Raw genomic sequence first — 18,625 nt, 5'->3', positions numbered from 1 at the left:
CCTTCTCCTTCCCCTCCTGTACAGTTAGGCTGCTTGTGGTACCACAGACATGGCTCTGACTACACTCACCTGAGCAGCCAACACCTACATCAGCTTCCAAACTGGGAAACTGAATTGGGAGGGAGACATCAGGCTATTCCTGGATTCTCTGACTGTTTGTCTTCAACTGCCTAGTCCCCTATTCCCTTCCGCATTCCAGTCCGTCATGTCTGCAGTGTGATCTGCTCTGTGTGTGTGCTATCCCCCTAACTCTCAGCATAACACAGTCTCTAGTCACTGTCTGAGCTCCAAGACCCAGTGTTCATCCAGGACATCAGCAGGGGCTAGGCCTTCCCAATGTAACAGAGTACATTTTCCATCTGAGAAATATGTCTTGCCATGTCTTAAAATGCAACATGCCTAGAGTTAATTACTTAATTAATTACTTAGAATGAAGTTAACATCAGGGAAATAACAAAATGGTTAAGTCCCTTATTCAACTCTGGCTTACTGAGGGAAATTTACTATACTAGCTCAGAATTTCACTTCTCCCTCTTATTTCTGTGTTCAACCCTTATTTCAGAAGTTGAAAAAATAAATTTGCTAACTTATAGCAATTAACGGACTGTTGCTTTTTACGGTGTATTTATCAGCCAATGAACTCACAGCCTTTTCTGTGATGGCTCTTGCACTTCTGTCAAACTCAGTGCAGGCAGGTCCCATCAGCAGAAAGTTATCTCTCTGACTCCCAGATACATATAATCTCCCAGCTCCCACTCCACCCTGCTCCATCACAGGGTCACCGTCTCTGTGACTCCCAGGGATGTGTACTCCTCCAGCTCCCACACCACTCCACTCCCTCCCAGGGTCACCGTCTCTGTGACTCCCAGGGATGTGTACTCCTCCAGCTCCCACACCACTCCACTCCCTCACAGGGTCACCGTGTCTGTGACTCCCAGGGATGTGTACTCCTCCAGCTCCCACACCACTCCACTCCCTCACAGGTTCATCGTCTCTGTGACTCGCAAGCACAATTAGGCCTCGATCCTCAGTGCTGATTTATATCCGCCCACTTTGCTGCCTCTGTAACTCCCAGGTGTGAGTTAGCCTCTAGCCTCTGCTCCAAGTTGCTCCCTCTCACAGTCACTCCCTCTGTGGCTCGGTGCTGATTTCCAGCCTCCTGCTCTGCTGTTTCTCCAACCCCAAGTTCCAGTCGGCCTTGATCCTCGTTGCTGATGTATATTTTTCCGCTTTGTGCTGCTTTCTCTCAGGTTCCCTCCCTTTGCGACTCCCACACTCACTCCATCACCGTCACACTGACCCCCTCACACTCAATCCATCACCGTCACACTGACCCCCTCACACTCACTCCATCACATTCACCCTGATCTCCTCAATCTCATTCCATCACCGTCACGCTCATCTCCCCACACTCACTCCATCCCAACCGCCCTGAAAACCCTCACACTCACTCCATCACATTCACCCTGACTGCCTCATACTCTTTTCATCACAGTCACCGCGATCCCCTCACACTCACTCCATCATTTTCACCCTGACACACTCACCTTCACGCCATCTGTGTCAAACTGACCCCCCCACACTCACTCCATCACTGTCACACAGACCCCCTCAAACTCACTCCATCACCGTCACACAGACCCCCACACACTCACTCCATCAAAGGTCACCCAGAGATCGTCACACTCACTCCATCATCATCACACTGACCACCTCACCCTCACGCTGTCTGCATCACACTGACCCCCTCACACTCACTCCATCACATTCACCCTGATCTCCTCAATCTCCTTCTATCACCGTCACACTCATCTCCCCACACTCACTCCATCCCCAATGCCCTGAACCCCTCACACTCACTCCATCCCATTCACCCTGACCGCCTCACACTCATTTCATGACTGTCACCGCGATCCCCTCACACTCACTCCATCTCCGTCACACTGACCACCTCAAACTAACCCCATCACCATCACCATGACCCTCTAAGACTCACTCCATCACCATCATCCTGACCTTCGCACTCACTCCATCAACCTCAGACTGATCCCCTCACACTCACTCCACCACCATTACCCTGACAACCTCACACTTACTCCATCATGCTCACCCTGACCTCCTCACACTCACTCCATCACCATCACCGTGACCCCGCACACTCACTCAATTACCGCCTCCCTGATCCCCTCACACTCACACGATTACGGTCACACTGAGCCCCTCACACTCACTCGGTCACCGTAACCCTGATTCCTTCACACTCACTCCATCACCGTCCACCTGACCCCCTCACACTCACTCCATCACTGTCTCCCTGACCCCCTCACACTCACTCCATCACTATCTCCCGGAACATCCCAAACTTACTCAGTCACCATCACCCTGATTCCCTCACACTCACTCCATCACCGTCATCCTGACCCCCTCACACTCACTCTATCTCTGTTACACTGACCCCATTAAACCCACTCCATCAGCATCACACTGACCCCCTCACACTCACGCCATCATTTTCACCCTGACGCCCTCACCCTCACGCCATCTGCGTCAAACTGACCACCCCACACTCACTCCATCACCATCACACAGACCCCCTCAAACTCACTCCATCACCGTCACCCTGACCCCCACACACTCACTCCATCAAAGGTCACCCAGAGATCCTCACACTCACTCCATCATCATCACACTGACTACCTCACCCTCACGCTGTCTGCGTCACCCTGACCCCCTCACACTCACTCCATCACTGTCACACTGACCCCCTCACACTCACTCCATCACAGTCACCATGACCCCCTTACACTCACTCCATCACAGTCACACTGACCCCCTCACACTCACTCCATCACAGTCACCATGACCTCCTCAATCTTACTCCATCACCGTCACACTCATCTCCCCACACTGACTAACTCCCCACCGCCCTGAACGCCTCACACTCACTCCATCACATTTACCCTGACTGCCTCACACTCATTTCATCACCGTCACCATGACACCCTCACACACATTCCATCACAGTCACCGCGATCCCCTCATACTCACTCCATCTCCGTCACAGGTGACCACCTCACACTAACCCCATCACCGTCACCATGACCCTCTAACACTCACTGCATCACCGTCATCCTGACCCTCTCGTACTCACTCCATCAGCTTCAGATGGATCCCCTCACACTCACTCCACCACCATTGCCCTGACAACCTCACACTCACTCCATCATCCTCACCCTGACCTCCGCACACTCACTTCATCACCGTCAGCGTGACCCCCTCACACTCACTCCATCAAAGGTCGCCCAGAGATCCTCACACTCACACGATTATGGTCACACTGAAACCCTCACACTCACTCGGTCACCGTCACCCTGATTCCCTCACACTCACTCCATCATTGTCTCCTTGACCCCCTCACATCACTCCATCACTGTCTCCCTGACCCTCTCACACTCACTCAGTCACTGTCACCCGATTCCCTCACACTCACTCCATCACTGTCTCCCTAAGCCCTCATACTCACTCGGTCACCGCCACCCTGATTCCCTCACTCTCACTCCTTCACCGTCATCCTGATCCTCTCACACTCACTCAATCAATTTCACACTGACCCCATTAAACTCACTCCATCAGCATCACACTGACACCCTCACACTCATTCCATCACCGTCAAACTGGCTCTCTCACACAAACTCTATCTCCGTCACACCGACCCACTCACACTCACTCCATCATCCTCAACCTGAGCCTCGCACCCTGACGCTATCTGCGTCACACTGACCCCCTCACACTCACTCCATCACCGTCATCCTGAACCTCTCACACTCGCTCCATCGCTGTCAACCTGACCCTCTCATACTCACTCTATCTCCGTCACACTGAACCCATTAAACTCACCATGTCCCTCTAACACTCACTGCATCAACGTCATCCTGACCCTCTCACACTCACTCCATCAAATTCACACTGATCCCCTCACACTCACTCCACCACCATCACCCTGACAACCTCACACTCACACGATTACGGTCACACTGAACCCCTCACACTCATTCGGTCACCGTGACTTTGACATCCTCACACTCACTCCATCACCGTCTCGCTGACCCCCCCACACTCATTGCATCACTGTCTCCCTGACCCTCTCACACTCAGTCAGTCACCATCACCCTGATTCCCTCACACTCACTCCTTCACCGTCACCCTGACCACCTCACACTTGCTCCAACACCGTCACCATGACCCCCTCATAATCACTCCATCACCGTCTCCCTGACCCCCTCACACTCACGCGATCCCAGTCACACTGCACCCTCACACTAACTTGTCAACGTTACCCTGATTCCCTCACAGTCACTCCATCACCGTCTCCCTGACACCCTCACACTCACACCATCTCCGTCTCACTGAACTCCCTCACACTCACTCCATCACCGTCACCATGAACCTCTCACACTCACTGTACACTGTCATCCTGACTTCTCGAAATCAATCTATCAACTTCACACTGATCCCCACACACTCACTCCATCACCATCATCCTGACAACCTCACACTCACTCTATCAGCGTCACACTGACCCACTCACACTCAGTCACCATCATCCTGACAACCTCACACTCACTCTATCAGCGTCACACTGACCCACTCACACTCAGTCAGTCACCATCATCCTGACATCCTCACACTCACTCCATCATCATCACCCTGACCCCGTCACCCTCACGCCATCTGTGTCGCAGTGATCCCCTCACACTCACTCCATCACCATCATTCTGACATCCTCACACTCACTCCATCATCGTCACCCTGTCCCCCTCACACTCACACCATCTACGTCACACTCATCCCCTCACACTCACTCCATCAGAGTCACCCAGACCGCCTCAGACTCACTCCATCACCGTCACCCTGACCCCTTACACTCACGCGATCCCAGTCACACTGCACCCTCACACTCACTCGTTGAACGTCACCCTGATTCCCTCACACTCACTCCATCACCGTCTCCCTGACACCCTCACACTCACACTATCTCCGTCACACTGAACCCCTCACACTCACTCCATCACCATCATCCTGACCCACTCGCTCTCTCTCCATCAACTTCACACTGATGCACTCACACTCACTCCATCACTATCATCCTGACACCCTCACACTCACACCATCTCCGTCACACTGAACTCCCTCACACTCACTCCATCACGATCACCATGACCCTCTCACACTCACTGCATCACCGTCATGCTGACTTCTGGAACTCACTCTATCAACTTCACACTGATCCCCACACACTCACTCCATCACCATCATCCTGACCCACAGACAATCGCACCATCACCGTCACCATGACACTCTCATACTCATTCCATCACCGTCTCCCTGACCCCCTCACACTCACGCGATCCCAGTCGCACTGAAGCCTCACACTCACTCGTTCACCGTCACCCTGATTCCCCCATACTCACTCCTTTACCGTGACACTGGCCCAACCACACTCAATCCATTACCGTGACACTGACCCCCTCGCACTCACTCCATCGCATTCACCCTGATCCCCTCACCGTCACTCAATTACTGTCAAACTTATACCCTCACACTTACATTATCACGGTCACCCTGACCCTCTCACACTCACTCCATCAACATCACCCTGACCCCCTCACACTTACTCCTTCACCATCAACCCTGACCCTCTCATACTCGCACCATCAATGTCACCATGAGCCCTCACACTCACGCCATCACCATCACCGTGACCCCCTCACACTCACTCCATCATGGTCACCCTGACCCTCTCACACTCACTCCATTACCGTCACCCTGACCCCTCACACTCACTTCATCTCCATCTCCCTGACCCGATTAAACTCGCTCCTTCACTGTCACTCTGACCCCTTTGCACTCACTCGATCACCATCACCCTGACCCCCACACACTCACTCCATCACCATCACACTGACATCAGCACACTCACTCCATCATCCTCACCCTGACCCCCTCACACTCACACCATCTGCATCACACTGAAGCCCTCACACACATTCCTTCAACGTCACCCTGACTCATTGACACTCACTGCATCACCGTCACCATGACCCCTTCACACTCACACCATCACCATCACACTGACATCATCACACTCACTCCACCACCGTCTCCCTGACCCCCTCACCCTTTCACTATCTGCGTAACACTGACCCCCTCACACTCACTCCATCACCGTCTCCCTGACCCCCTCACACTCACGCAATCCCAGTCACACTGAACCCTCATACTCACTCAGTCACCATCACCCTAACCCTCATACTCACTCCATCACCGTGCCACTGACCATCTCACACTCACTCCATCACCATCGCCCTGATCCCCTGACCCTCACTCCATCACCGTCACACTTATCCCGTCACACTAACATTAACACGGTCACCCTGATTCTCTCACAATCACTCTAACTCAATCGCACTGAACCCCTCGCACTCACACCATTACACTCACCCTGACCTACTTACACTCACTCCATCTCCATCACACTGACACCCTCACACTCACTCCATCACCCGCACACTGACCCACTCAGATGCACTACATAACTGTAACATTGAACCCCTCACACTCACTCCACCACCGTCTGCATGACCCATACACACTCACTCCATCACCCTCACCTGACCCCTTCACACTCACTCCATCAACATCACCCTGTCCCTCTCACACTCACGCCATCATCGTCACCCTGACCCCACACAATTAATCCATCACCATCACCCTGACATCGTCACACTAACTCCATCATCCATCATCGTCACCCTGACACCGCACATTCACTCCATCACCATAACTCCATCACCGTCACCTTTACCCCCTCATACTCACTCCATCACCGTCAAACTGACACCCTCACGCTCACTCCATCACCGTCACCCTGGCCCCGAACACTTATTCCATCACCGTCACCCTGACATCCTCACACTTACTCCATCATCGTCACCCTGACCCTGCACACTCACTCCATACCATAACCCTAACCCACTCACACTCATTACATCACCGTCACCCTGACCCCGACAGACTCACTCCTTCCCCATCACTTTAAAACCCTCACACTCAATCCATCACCCTCACAGTGATCCCCTCAGATGCACTACATCACTGTCACATTGACACCTTCAAAATCACTCCCATCACCATCACCCTGACCCACACACACTCAATCCATCAACATCACCCTGTCCCCCTCACACTCATGCCATCACCGTCACCTTGACCCCCTCAAACTCAATCCATCAACATCTCCTGGACCCCCTCACACTCACTCCTCCACCGTCTACCCTGACCCTCTCACACTCCCACCATCAACGTCACCATGTCACCCTCACACTCACTCCTTCACGATCACCCTGACCCCCTCACATTCACTCCTTCACCGTCACCCTGAGCTCTCACACTCGGTCCATAAACATCACCCTGACCCCCTCACCCTCACTCCATCATGTTCCACCTGCCCCCCTCCCACTCACTCCATCTCCGTCACACTGACCCCAGTAAACTCGCTCGTTCACCATCACTCTGACCACCTCACACTCACTCCATCTCCGTCACCTGGACCCGCTCACACTCACTCAGTCACCGTCACCCTGACCCCCCACACACACTCACTCCAACACAATCACACTGATGCCGTCACCCTCTCTCCATCAACGTTACACTCATGCCCTCACACTCACAACATCACTGTCACCCAGACTGCCTCATACTCACTCTATCACCATCACTCTGACCCCCTCACACTCACTCCATCACCGTCACACTGACATCATCACACCCACTCTATCACCATCACACTGGCCCCCTCACACTCACTCCATCTCCGTCTCACTATCCCCGTTAAACTAACTCCATCAGCGTCACACTGACACCCTCACACTCCATCACCATCAAACCGACCCCCTCACACTCACTCCATCACCATCACCCAGACCCACTCACACTCACTCCATCACCATCACCCTGACATCCTCATACATACTCCATCATTGTCACCCTGACCCCTCGCATTCACTCCATTGCCATCACCCTAACCTGCTCACACTCATTCCATCACCGTCACCTTGACCCCGACACACTCACTCCTTCTTCATCACTTTGACAACCTCACACTCATTCCATCACCCTCACACTGACCCCCTCAGATGCACTACATCACTGTCACATTGACCCCCACACTCACTCCATCACCGGCTGCATGACCCATACACATTCACTCCATCACCCTACCTGACCCCCTCACACTCACTCCATCAACATCACCCTGTCCCCCTCACACTCACGCCATCACCATCAACTTGACCTCCTTACACTCACTCCATCACCGTCAACCTGACCCCCTCACACTCACTCATTCACTGTTAACCCTGAACCCCTCACACTCGCACCATCAACGTCACCTTGACCCCTCACACTCACTCCATCATGGTCACCCTGCCACCCTCACACTCACTCAGTCACCATCACCATGAACCCCACACCATCACACTGATGCCGTCACCCTCTCTCATTCAGCGTCACACTCATGCCCTCACACTCACACCATCACTGTCACCCATACTGCCTCATATTCACTCTATCACCGTCACGCTGACATCCTCACACTAACTCCATCATCGTCACCCTGACACCGCACATTCACTCCATCACCATATCTCTGACCCGCTCACACTCATTACATCACCATCACCCTGACCCCAACACAATCACTCCTTCTCCATCACTCTGACCCCTTCGCACTCACTCCATCACCATCACCCTGACCCCCACACACTCACTCCATCACCATCACACTGACATCATCACACTCACTCCATCATCCTCACCCTGACCCCCTCACACTCACACCATCTCCGTCACACTGAACCCCTCACACTCCTTCACCGTCACCCCGACCCATTCACACGCACTGCATCACCGTCACCCTGACCCCCTCACCCTCACGCCATCTGCGAAACACTGACCCCCTCACACTCACTCCATTACCGTCTCCCTGACCCCCTCACACTCACGCGATCCCAGTCACACTGAACCCTCATACTCACTCAGTCACCATCACCCTAATTCCCTCATACTCACTCCATCACCGTGCCACTGATGCACTCACACTCACTCCATCACAGTGACACTGACCAACTCACACTCACTCCATCGCCTTCGCCGTGATCCCCTGACCATCACTCCATCACCGTCACACTTATCCCGTCACACTCACATTAACACAGTCACGCTGATTCTCTCGCAATCACTCTAACTTAATCTCACTGAACCCCTCGCACTCACACTATTACCCTCACCCTGACCCACTCACATTCACTCCTTCTCCATCAATTTGACCCCCTCACACTCACTCCATCACCTTCACCCTGACCTACTCACTCTCACTCATTCACCATCTCCCTGACCCCCTCACACTCACTCCATCTCTGTCACACTGACGACCTCACACCGAAGCAATCACAGTCACAGTGACGCCCTCACACTCACTTCATCACCCTCACACTGACCCCCTCAGATGCACTACATCAATGTCACATTGACCCCCTCACACTCACTCCACCACCGTCTGCATGACCCATACACACTCACTCCATCACCCTCACCTGACCCCCTCACACTCACTCCACCATCATCACCCTGGCCGCAGCACACTTATTCCATCATCGTCACCCTGACCCCGCACACTCACTCCATCACCATAACCCTGACCCGCTCACACTCATTACATTACCATCACCCTGACCCTGACACACTCACTCCTTCTCCATCACTTTGACACCCTCACAATCACTCCATCAGCCTCACACTGACCCCCTCAGATGCACTACATCACTGTGACATTGACACCTTCACAATCACTCCATCATCGTCACCCTGACCCACACACTCTCACTCCATCACCATCACCCTGACCACACACACACTCACTCCATCACCCTCACCCTGACCACCTCACACTCACTCCATCAACATCACCCTGTCCCCCTCACATTCATGCCATCACCGTCACCTTTACCCCCTCACACTCACTCCATCACCGTCACACTGACATCCTCACACTTACTCCATCATCGTCACCCTGACCCTGCACACTCACTCCATACCATAACTCTGACCCACTCACACTCATTATATCACCGTCACACTCACCCCGACACACTCACTCCTTCCATATCACTTTGACACCCTCACACTCACTCCATCACCCTCAAAGTGATCCCCTCAGATGCACAACATCACTGTCACATTGACACCTTCACAATCACTCCCATCACCGTCACCCTGATCCACACACACTCACTCCATCAACATCACCCTGTCCTCCTCACACTCATGCCATCACCGTCACCTTGACCCCCTCACACTCAATCCATCAACATCTCCTGGACCCCCTCACACTTACTCATTCACCATCTACCCTGACCCTCTCACACTCCCACCATCAACGTCACCATGTCACCCTCACACTCACTCCTTCACGATCACCCTGACCCCCTCACATTCACTCCTTCACCGTCACCCTGAGCTCTCACACTCGGTCCATAAACATCATCCTGACCCCCTCACCCTCACTCCATCATGTTCCACCTGCCCCCTCCCACTCACTCCATCTCCGTCACACTAACGCCAGTAAACTCGCTCGTTCACCATCACTCTGACCACCTCACACTCACTCCATCACCGTCACCTTGACCCGCTCACACTCACTCAGTCACCGTCACCCTGATCCCCCCACACACACCCACTCCAAAACAATCACACTGATGCCGTCACCCTCTCTCCATCAACGTTACACTCATGCCCTCACACTCACAACATCACTGTCACCAAGACTGCCTCATACTCACTCTATCACCATCACTCTGACCCCCTCACACTCACTCCATCACCGTCACACTGACATCATCACACCCACTCTATCACCATCACACTGGCCCCCTCACACTCACTCCATCTCCGTCTCACTATCCCCGTTAAACTGACTCCATCAGCGTCACACTGTCACCCTCACACTCCATCACCATCAAACCGACCCCCTCACACTCACTCCATCACCGTCAACCAGACCCACTCACACTCACTCCATCACCATCACCCTGACATCCTCATACATACTCCATCATTGTCACCCTGCCCCTTCGCACTCACTCCATTGCTGTCACCCTGACCTGCTCACACTCATTCCATCACCATCACCTTGACCCCAACACACTCACTTCTTCTCCATCACATTGACCCCCTCACACTCACTCCATCACCCTCACACTGACCCCCTCAGATACACTACACCACTGTCACATTGACCCCCTCACACTCACTCCACCACCGTCTGCATGACCCATACACACTCACTCCATCACTCTCAACTGACCCCCTCACACTCACTCCATCAACATCACCCTGTCCCCCTCACACTCACGCCATCACCGTCAACTTGACCTCCTTACACTCACTCCATCACCGTCACCCTGACCCCCTGACACTCACTCATTCACCGTCACACTGACTCTCTCACACTCGGTCCATCACTGTCACCATGACCCCCTTACACTCACTTCAACACCATCACCGTGACCCCCTCACACTCACTCCATCTTGGTGAAGACAGAACTGAAGTAGTGGCTTCATAGTTCTGCCATTTCCCTATTCTCCATTCTCCATTCTCTGGTTTCAGTTTGTAAGAAAGCTGCACTTGTTTTGTCATATTTCTCACATTGACATAATTTAACAAGTTATTACAGTTCACTCTTATAACCCTTGTGAATATACTCTTCAGAAACTCATCAATTCCTGCCATAAATTGCTCAATAATTGACCTGCCACACCATATACTCACAGGAGCATAGATTCTGTGCCAACAGAAATACAGCACGATCTATATTAGTCCCACTTTCCTACATCAGGCCCATAGCCAGGAATGTTATGATACTTCTAAGTGCTTGTCCAAGTACTTTTTAACGATCGTGAGGTTACTCGTGATAATTCCCCTCTCAGGAAGTAATCCTAGAACCCAAAACACTATTGGTGAAAAAAATAAATATTAAAATTCTCTCTGAACCTCTAACTCTTCACTTTAAAGTTGTGCTCCTTTGTTCTTGACCCTCTGACTAAAAGGAACAGCTGCTGTCTATCCACCCTGTCCGTGTCGCTTATAATCTTATCCTTCAGAATCACTGACTCTTCAGCTTTCTCTGCTCCAAAGTAAACAACCCGAGCTTATCCAGCCTCTCTCCATCGCTGATATGCTCCATCCCATGGGACATCCTGGTGAATCTCCTCTGCACCCTCTCCAGTACAATCACATCCTTCCTGGAATGTGGCTCCCAGAACAACATACAGTACTCAATTTTGTTCCAACCAAAGCCCTGTATAGCTCTTATAATCTACACCCTGATTAGGAAACGCAACACCGAAGGTCCAATTTGTAACTAGTCCATTAACCTATCCAGTCACATTCAGGGATTTGTGGAAAGTACACCCTGAGCTTCCCAGTGTACTGCCATTCATTGAGTCCTCCCCTGCCTGGTTCCTTCTCACAAAGTGCATCACCTCAAATCTATCAGGGTTACATTCTATCTGCCATTGATCTGCCCATCTGGCCATTCCATCTGCATCTTCCTGTAACTTAACGCCTTCCTCCTCACTGCTAACCACCCAGCCAATCTTTATGTCAAACATACACTTACTTATCATACCTCTCCCACTCGCCACCTAGCCCCCTCCACATTCACATCTTTTATTAATGAATAAAATAAGGGACACAGCACTGATCCCTGTGGTACACCAGGGGACATTGGTCTCCAGTCACACAAACAGCCTTCTCCCACCACCCTCTGCGTCCTGACACTAACACAATTTTCATTGTAACTTGTCACTTCATATTGTGAGATTTTACTTTATTTTTCAGTTTCCCAGGTGGAAATCTTTTCAAAGGCCTTCCTACACAACAAAACAATCGACAACCTCAAACTAATTCAATCAAAACTATTGCTTGCGACTTCCTTCTGATAAAGTTATGTTGATTATCCCTGATCAAATCTTGCGACTCTGATTGGAGTTCAATTTTCTCCTTCACTATGTTCTTCATTAGTTTCCTTCACAGTGATGTAATACTAGCTCGTCTATATTTCCCTGGTCTGTCTCTCCCACCCTTACTATGAAGTGGAATCCTATGAGCCGTTCTCCAGTTCTCTGGCACCTCCCCTATGGTCAGATTCTAATTAAAATATTCAGTGAGGGTATTTCCTCCCTTGACCCCAACAGCCGACTAAGATACAACACTTTCAGACATGGAGATTGGACCAAATTTGTACAGAACAAAATCTCAAATCCCTGCTCATATTTTACATCAAACTGTTCAAGAGTTGTCCAGTCCATCTTCTTGAATTCTGTACCTGTCTCCTCCTTCTCCCAAGTAAAATAGATGTGAAGGTCTCATGTTACAATCCATCAATGTTCTTGACACACAGCTTGACACACAGATTGACCCTTTGGTTTCTAATGGACACTAACTGTTTGCTGATTATTCTGTTCTCCTTGTCTGTGTAGAATAGCATGGGATTCTCCCTTATCTCGCCTACTTGTACGTCGCCATGCCCCTCTGTTATTCAGTGCCCGCTATGTTTCTAAGTTTCACTGCAATCACCTCTCATGTTTTGACACTCGAGATCACAGGCTGAGTTTCCCTGTCAGACAATATTGCCATTTTAGAGATTACTCTGGATAATACCTTTTGCAGTTCCTCTGGAGTTAATATATCCTTTCTTAGATTGGGACTCCGAATGATACAAATAACTCTAAGTGTAGTGTCATGAACACTCGATACAACTGGTGCACGACATCCTCTTTATTTCAATTACATTCACATGAATGTAAACCTAATTTTTACTTAGCTACTTGCATATGTTCTTCCTAATACCTCTCCCTTTAACTTTTATTATGAGCTTTCTGCGTGAGTTTTTTTAAAGAGCTCATGAATATCCAACTATACGTTATACATTGGTTCTTCAATGCCTATGTCCACAAGAATCATCTTCAAACCATTCCAAAAAAAATGTTTTCCACTTCTGGTTTTCCTTTCATCACTACATTCTCACACTCCCCAGTTATGTTATTACCTTCTATATATCTAGTAGCATGTTCTTTGTAATCGAATCCAACAGACACCCCAGTGCGGATGACAAGATAGTTGGTCTGTAGTTCACCACTCTCCAAATTCATCCTTTCTTATACTATTGGATAATATTTAAATCTTTGCCTTATCCAGATTGGCTAAATGCCTTTCGGGAATCTGTTGGAAAATAAAAGGAAAATCCGCAATGCAATCAACATGTCTATTGCTACTTCCTCTGAAATTCTTGTATGCAGTACATCTAGTCTGTCAGATTTATAAATGCTCAATCCAGCTTTCTTGTCAAAGATAACCCCAACACCGATAAGAATGATCTTAGACTTTACTTACACAAGTCCCATCGTTACCACGTATTTCTGGGAGAATTTCTGGACATTTTTCCATGAAGATAGACACAAAGAAACTGTTTCTTTTCCCTGCGATTTCTCTGTTCTCTGCAATAAATTATCCTGTACGCCCACCAACTGTTCCACATTTTTAGTTTTTTTTTCATACACTGATAGACGCTTTTTAGCGGTCTTTATGTTTTTTTTTCGTTTGCACACTTTTTCTCTTTTTGATTTTATTCTCAGTTTCTTGGTCATCCTTTGCTGGGTCCTACAGCTCTCTGAATCCACTGGCTTACCGCAACACTTGGCATTTTTCTAATCTGCCTCCTTTCATCTAATAGGTAGATGAAGGTGGGGTTGAAAGTGATAGTCAGAGAGGAAGGAGGTTGGAACAGACTGATAGGGAGGAAGATGGACACATAGGAATGTTCAAAAGAGCGATGCTGACCTGGAAGGTTGGAATGGGATAAGGTGGGATTAGGGGAAATGGGGAAATCAACTATGATCCCCTGTGGTTGGAGGGTCCTGAGGCAGATGAGGAGGCTTTCTTTCTCCAGGCTTCTGGTGGTTCTGGTTTGGCGATGGAGCAGTTCTAGGACCCTCACGTCCTTGGCAGAGTGGGAAGGGGAGTTAAAGTGCTCAGCCACAAGGCGATGGAGTTGTTCAATATGGCTGTCCCAGAGATGTTCTCTGAAATGATCCACAAGTTGACCTCCTGCCTCGCCAATGTAGAGAAGATCACATTGGGTTTAATGGATGCAGCAGATCAGGCGTTCTGTCTCCCTTCATCACCTATCACTTTCAACCCCACCTTCATCTACCTACCGCAATCCCAGCTACCTCTCTCCTGCCTCACCCCCTTCTCATTTATCCCTCAGCCCCCTTGGCCCAGAAGCTTTTTCCTGATGAAGGGCTTATGCCTGAAACATCGATTTATCTGCTCTTAGTATGCTGCCTGACTGTGCTTTTCCAGCACCACACTCTTCGACTCTGATCTCCAGCATCCGTAGTCCCCACTTTCTCCTCACACCTTCATGGCTTGCCTGACTCAGATTTATAACGGTTACTGCAAATAAAACAAAAACTATCATGTACTCAAACAGCATAAAAGAAAACCAATACATTGTGGTCACTGTTCCCAAAAGGTCCTTTCCAGCAAAAGTTTCAATTAGCTCATCCGATCATTCAACACCAATTCCTAAATACCCTGAATGGCGCCCATTTATCATTAAAAGATGGAAACCCTCCACTGGGATAATTAGAATCCATGGAGATTGGTATTAAGCACAGTCACTGAACAAACACCGGGAAAATTAGCAAAGGCTACGATAACACATGAATGGGCACGGCAAAACAATCAACAGACAGGAGTATTCCCTCCCAGTTGGGGAACACTTCAGTGGTCCAGGATATTTAACTTCGGACCTTCTGGTGACCATCCTTCAAGGGGGACTTCGGGACAGGCAGCAGCAGCACCCATAGGGAGGGCCTCAACTGGGGCCTTGGGTTCATGTCACATTGCAGGTGACCACCATTGTACTACACACACACACACAGGCACACACACACACACGCAGGCACACACACACAGGCACACACACACACACATACACACACATGCATACACACACACACATGCATACACACACACACAGGCACACACACACACGCACACACACACACAGGCACACACACACACAGGCGCACACACACACATGCACACACACAGGCACACACACACACACACACACGCACACAAACGCACACACACACACACGCACACACATAGACGTGCACATACACAGGCACACACACACACATACACACACACACACAGGCACTCCTATACACACACATACGTACGGACACATATGTACACAGAAACGCACACAGACACACACACACCCTTACAGACACACAGTCTCACAGGCATCCGCTCAGAGACTTAGACCACTCTACACTCATGCATACACATATACACTCTCGCTCACTGATACTAAGCCCCCCCACCCCAGACACACACACACTACCACACTCACACACGCACCCCCTCACAGACTTAAGACACTCTACATCACTACACACACAGATACACTCCATCTCACACCCACAACCCACAACTAAGAGAAACACACACACAGAGACAGACAAAGACCCACATGCACACATATATTTTGTGGGGTGAATTTGTACTTGCAGAGTTACATTGTACTTTGCTCAAAAACTGCATGCATTCATGTAGAACTCTGAGATCAAAAACTGCATGAATTCATGTAAAACTCTGTTATCTCACTTTTCAGATTAGAATCAATCTAAACATTATGGTATAGACAGAGAACACAGGGGCTAACACCTTCAAAATATTGTCTAACTAACACTCGTTGTTATTGCTAACCTGAGAATGCAACTTTAAAAGAAAAAAGTTTTGTAATTTACACATGAAAGAAATGAAACTATCATGATATTCGAACAGATGAAAGACTCAACAGACAATCAAGGTATTTTACAATGTATAATTTCAGTTACATCACACTATAAATTTTTGAGATAAATCCTCTGCCTTAGACGTGTGTCCTCCACTGTCACCTGATGAAGGAGCGGCGCTCCGAAAGCTAGTGTGCTTCCAATTAAACCTGTTGGATGAAAACATGGTGTTGTGCGATTTTTAACTTTGTACACCCCAGGCCAACACCGGCATCTCCAAATCATGACTGAACAAACAGGCTCAATTAACCAGTTCCACACATCATTTTTCATATCACTATAAAAGGGAACATTTATCGGGTTTGGATGGAATGAATGAGGGTTGCTGAGGGATGGACCAAAAATCTTTAAATCTTTTTTTAAAACTTGTATATGAGAGGATTAAAAGGCACTGCAATGGTCTATATGTGTTCCACTCTGTTTATGAAAGGAGGCAGTTATAAAATAACAGATCGGATGCATAAAAAAAAGTCGGGTGAGCAAGTTTCTAGATACCTTAACCCAAAGTATAATACTTATTGACCACTGTGAGGATACACCTGGTTTTAAGTGCACTGTTATCAAATCCTATCATAACCTTGAGACAGAGCATTGAGACTGCTGCTCAGGAACAGACCGAAGCAATTCTGTCCCTCTGGACCTCTTACAAAGGGATAGGAGAAGGCCATTCAGCCCATATTAGTCTGTTGCTCCTTGAAAAGGTGGAAAACTAAAATATTGGCACATTTTGCCAACAGAATCATTCAAAACGAAGAGATATGTCGCTGCAGCTGTATGAGGTGTCACTGAGAGGGCACCTGGAGTACATTGTGTTGTTTGTGCTTATGTAACTGAGAAAGGATGGACCTCCATCAGATACAGTTTAATGACTGCTCGTAATCCATGGGTTGCTGTGGCATTTAATGTCTCGGATCTGTTACACAAGGACAGGAGGATGCCATTCAGCCTTTCCAGTCTATTACAGAGGGTCACGAGGAGCCCATTCAGCCTCTCGAGCCCGTTACAGAGGGGCAGGAAGTGTTTCTTTAACTTTCTGTTACACATAAATATTAGTTTTAAATTAGTTGTGCAATAGGAAAGACCTGCTGTAAACATTAAACTTCTAACTTTGAATAAGGCCAATTTTGAAAGTGTTAGGCGAGCCCTGTGAAAGGCTGATTGGAATACCCTATTCACAGGTAAAGGGATGGTTGGAAAACGCAAGGCCATCAAAACCTGGTTTCAGAGAGTCCAGAGCCAACGTGTTCCCGTTAGTGAGAGGGGCAAGGCTGGTGGGTGCAGGGAGTGCTGGATGGCTAGATATATTGATGCTCTGGTCAAGGTAAGGAAGGAGGCATATGTCAGGTAAACAGAGCTGAGATCAAGTGAATACTGAGAGGTGTGTAAGGGCAGCAAGTGTACAGTCAATGGGGAATTCGGGCCAGAAAAATGTGGACAAGGGATGGCTTTAGAAATACGGTTAATGAGGTATTGAAGAAATTATAAAATCCTTTAATGTCAAAAGATTAACTGGGGAGAGAATAGGGCCCCTTTAAGATCAGTAAGGCTACCTGTGTATGGAACCACAGGAGATTGGAGGGATACGAAATATGTATTTCTTCTCAGTATTTAATGTGGAGGAGGTTACAAG

This window comes from Chiloscyllium punctatum, chromosome 17 (genome assembly GCF_047496795.1).
Source record: "Chiloscyllium punctatum isolate Juve2018m chromosome 17, sChiPun1.3, whole genome shotgun sequence".
Classification (NCBI taxonomy): Eukaryota; Metazoa; Chordata; class Chondrichthyes; order Orectolobiformes; family Hemiscylliidae; genus Chiloscyllium; species Chiloscyllium punctatum.
This window is presented reverse-complemented; position numbering follows the sequence as displayed.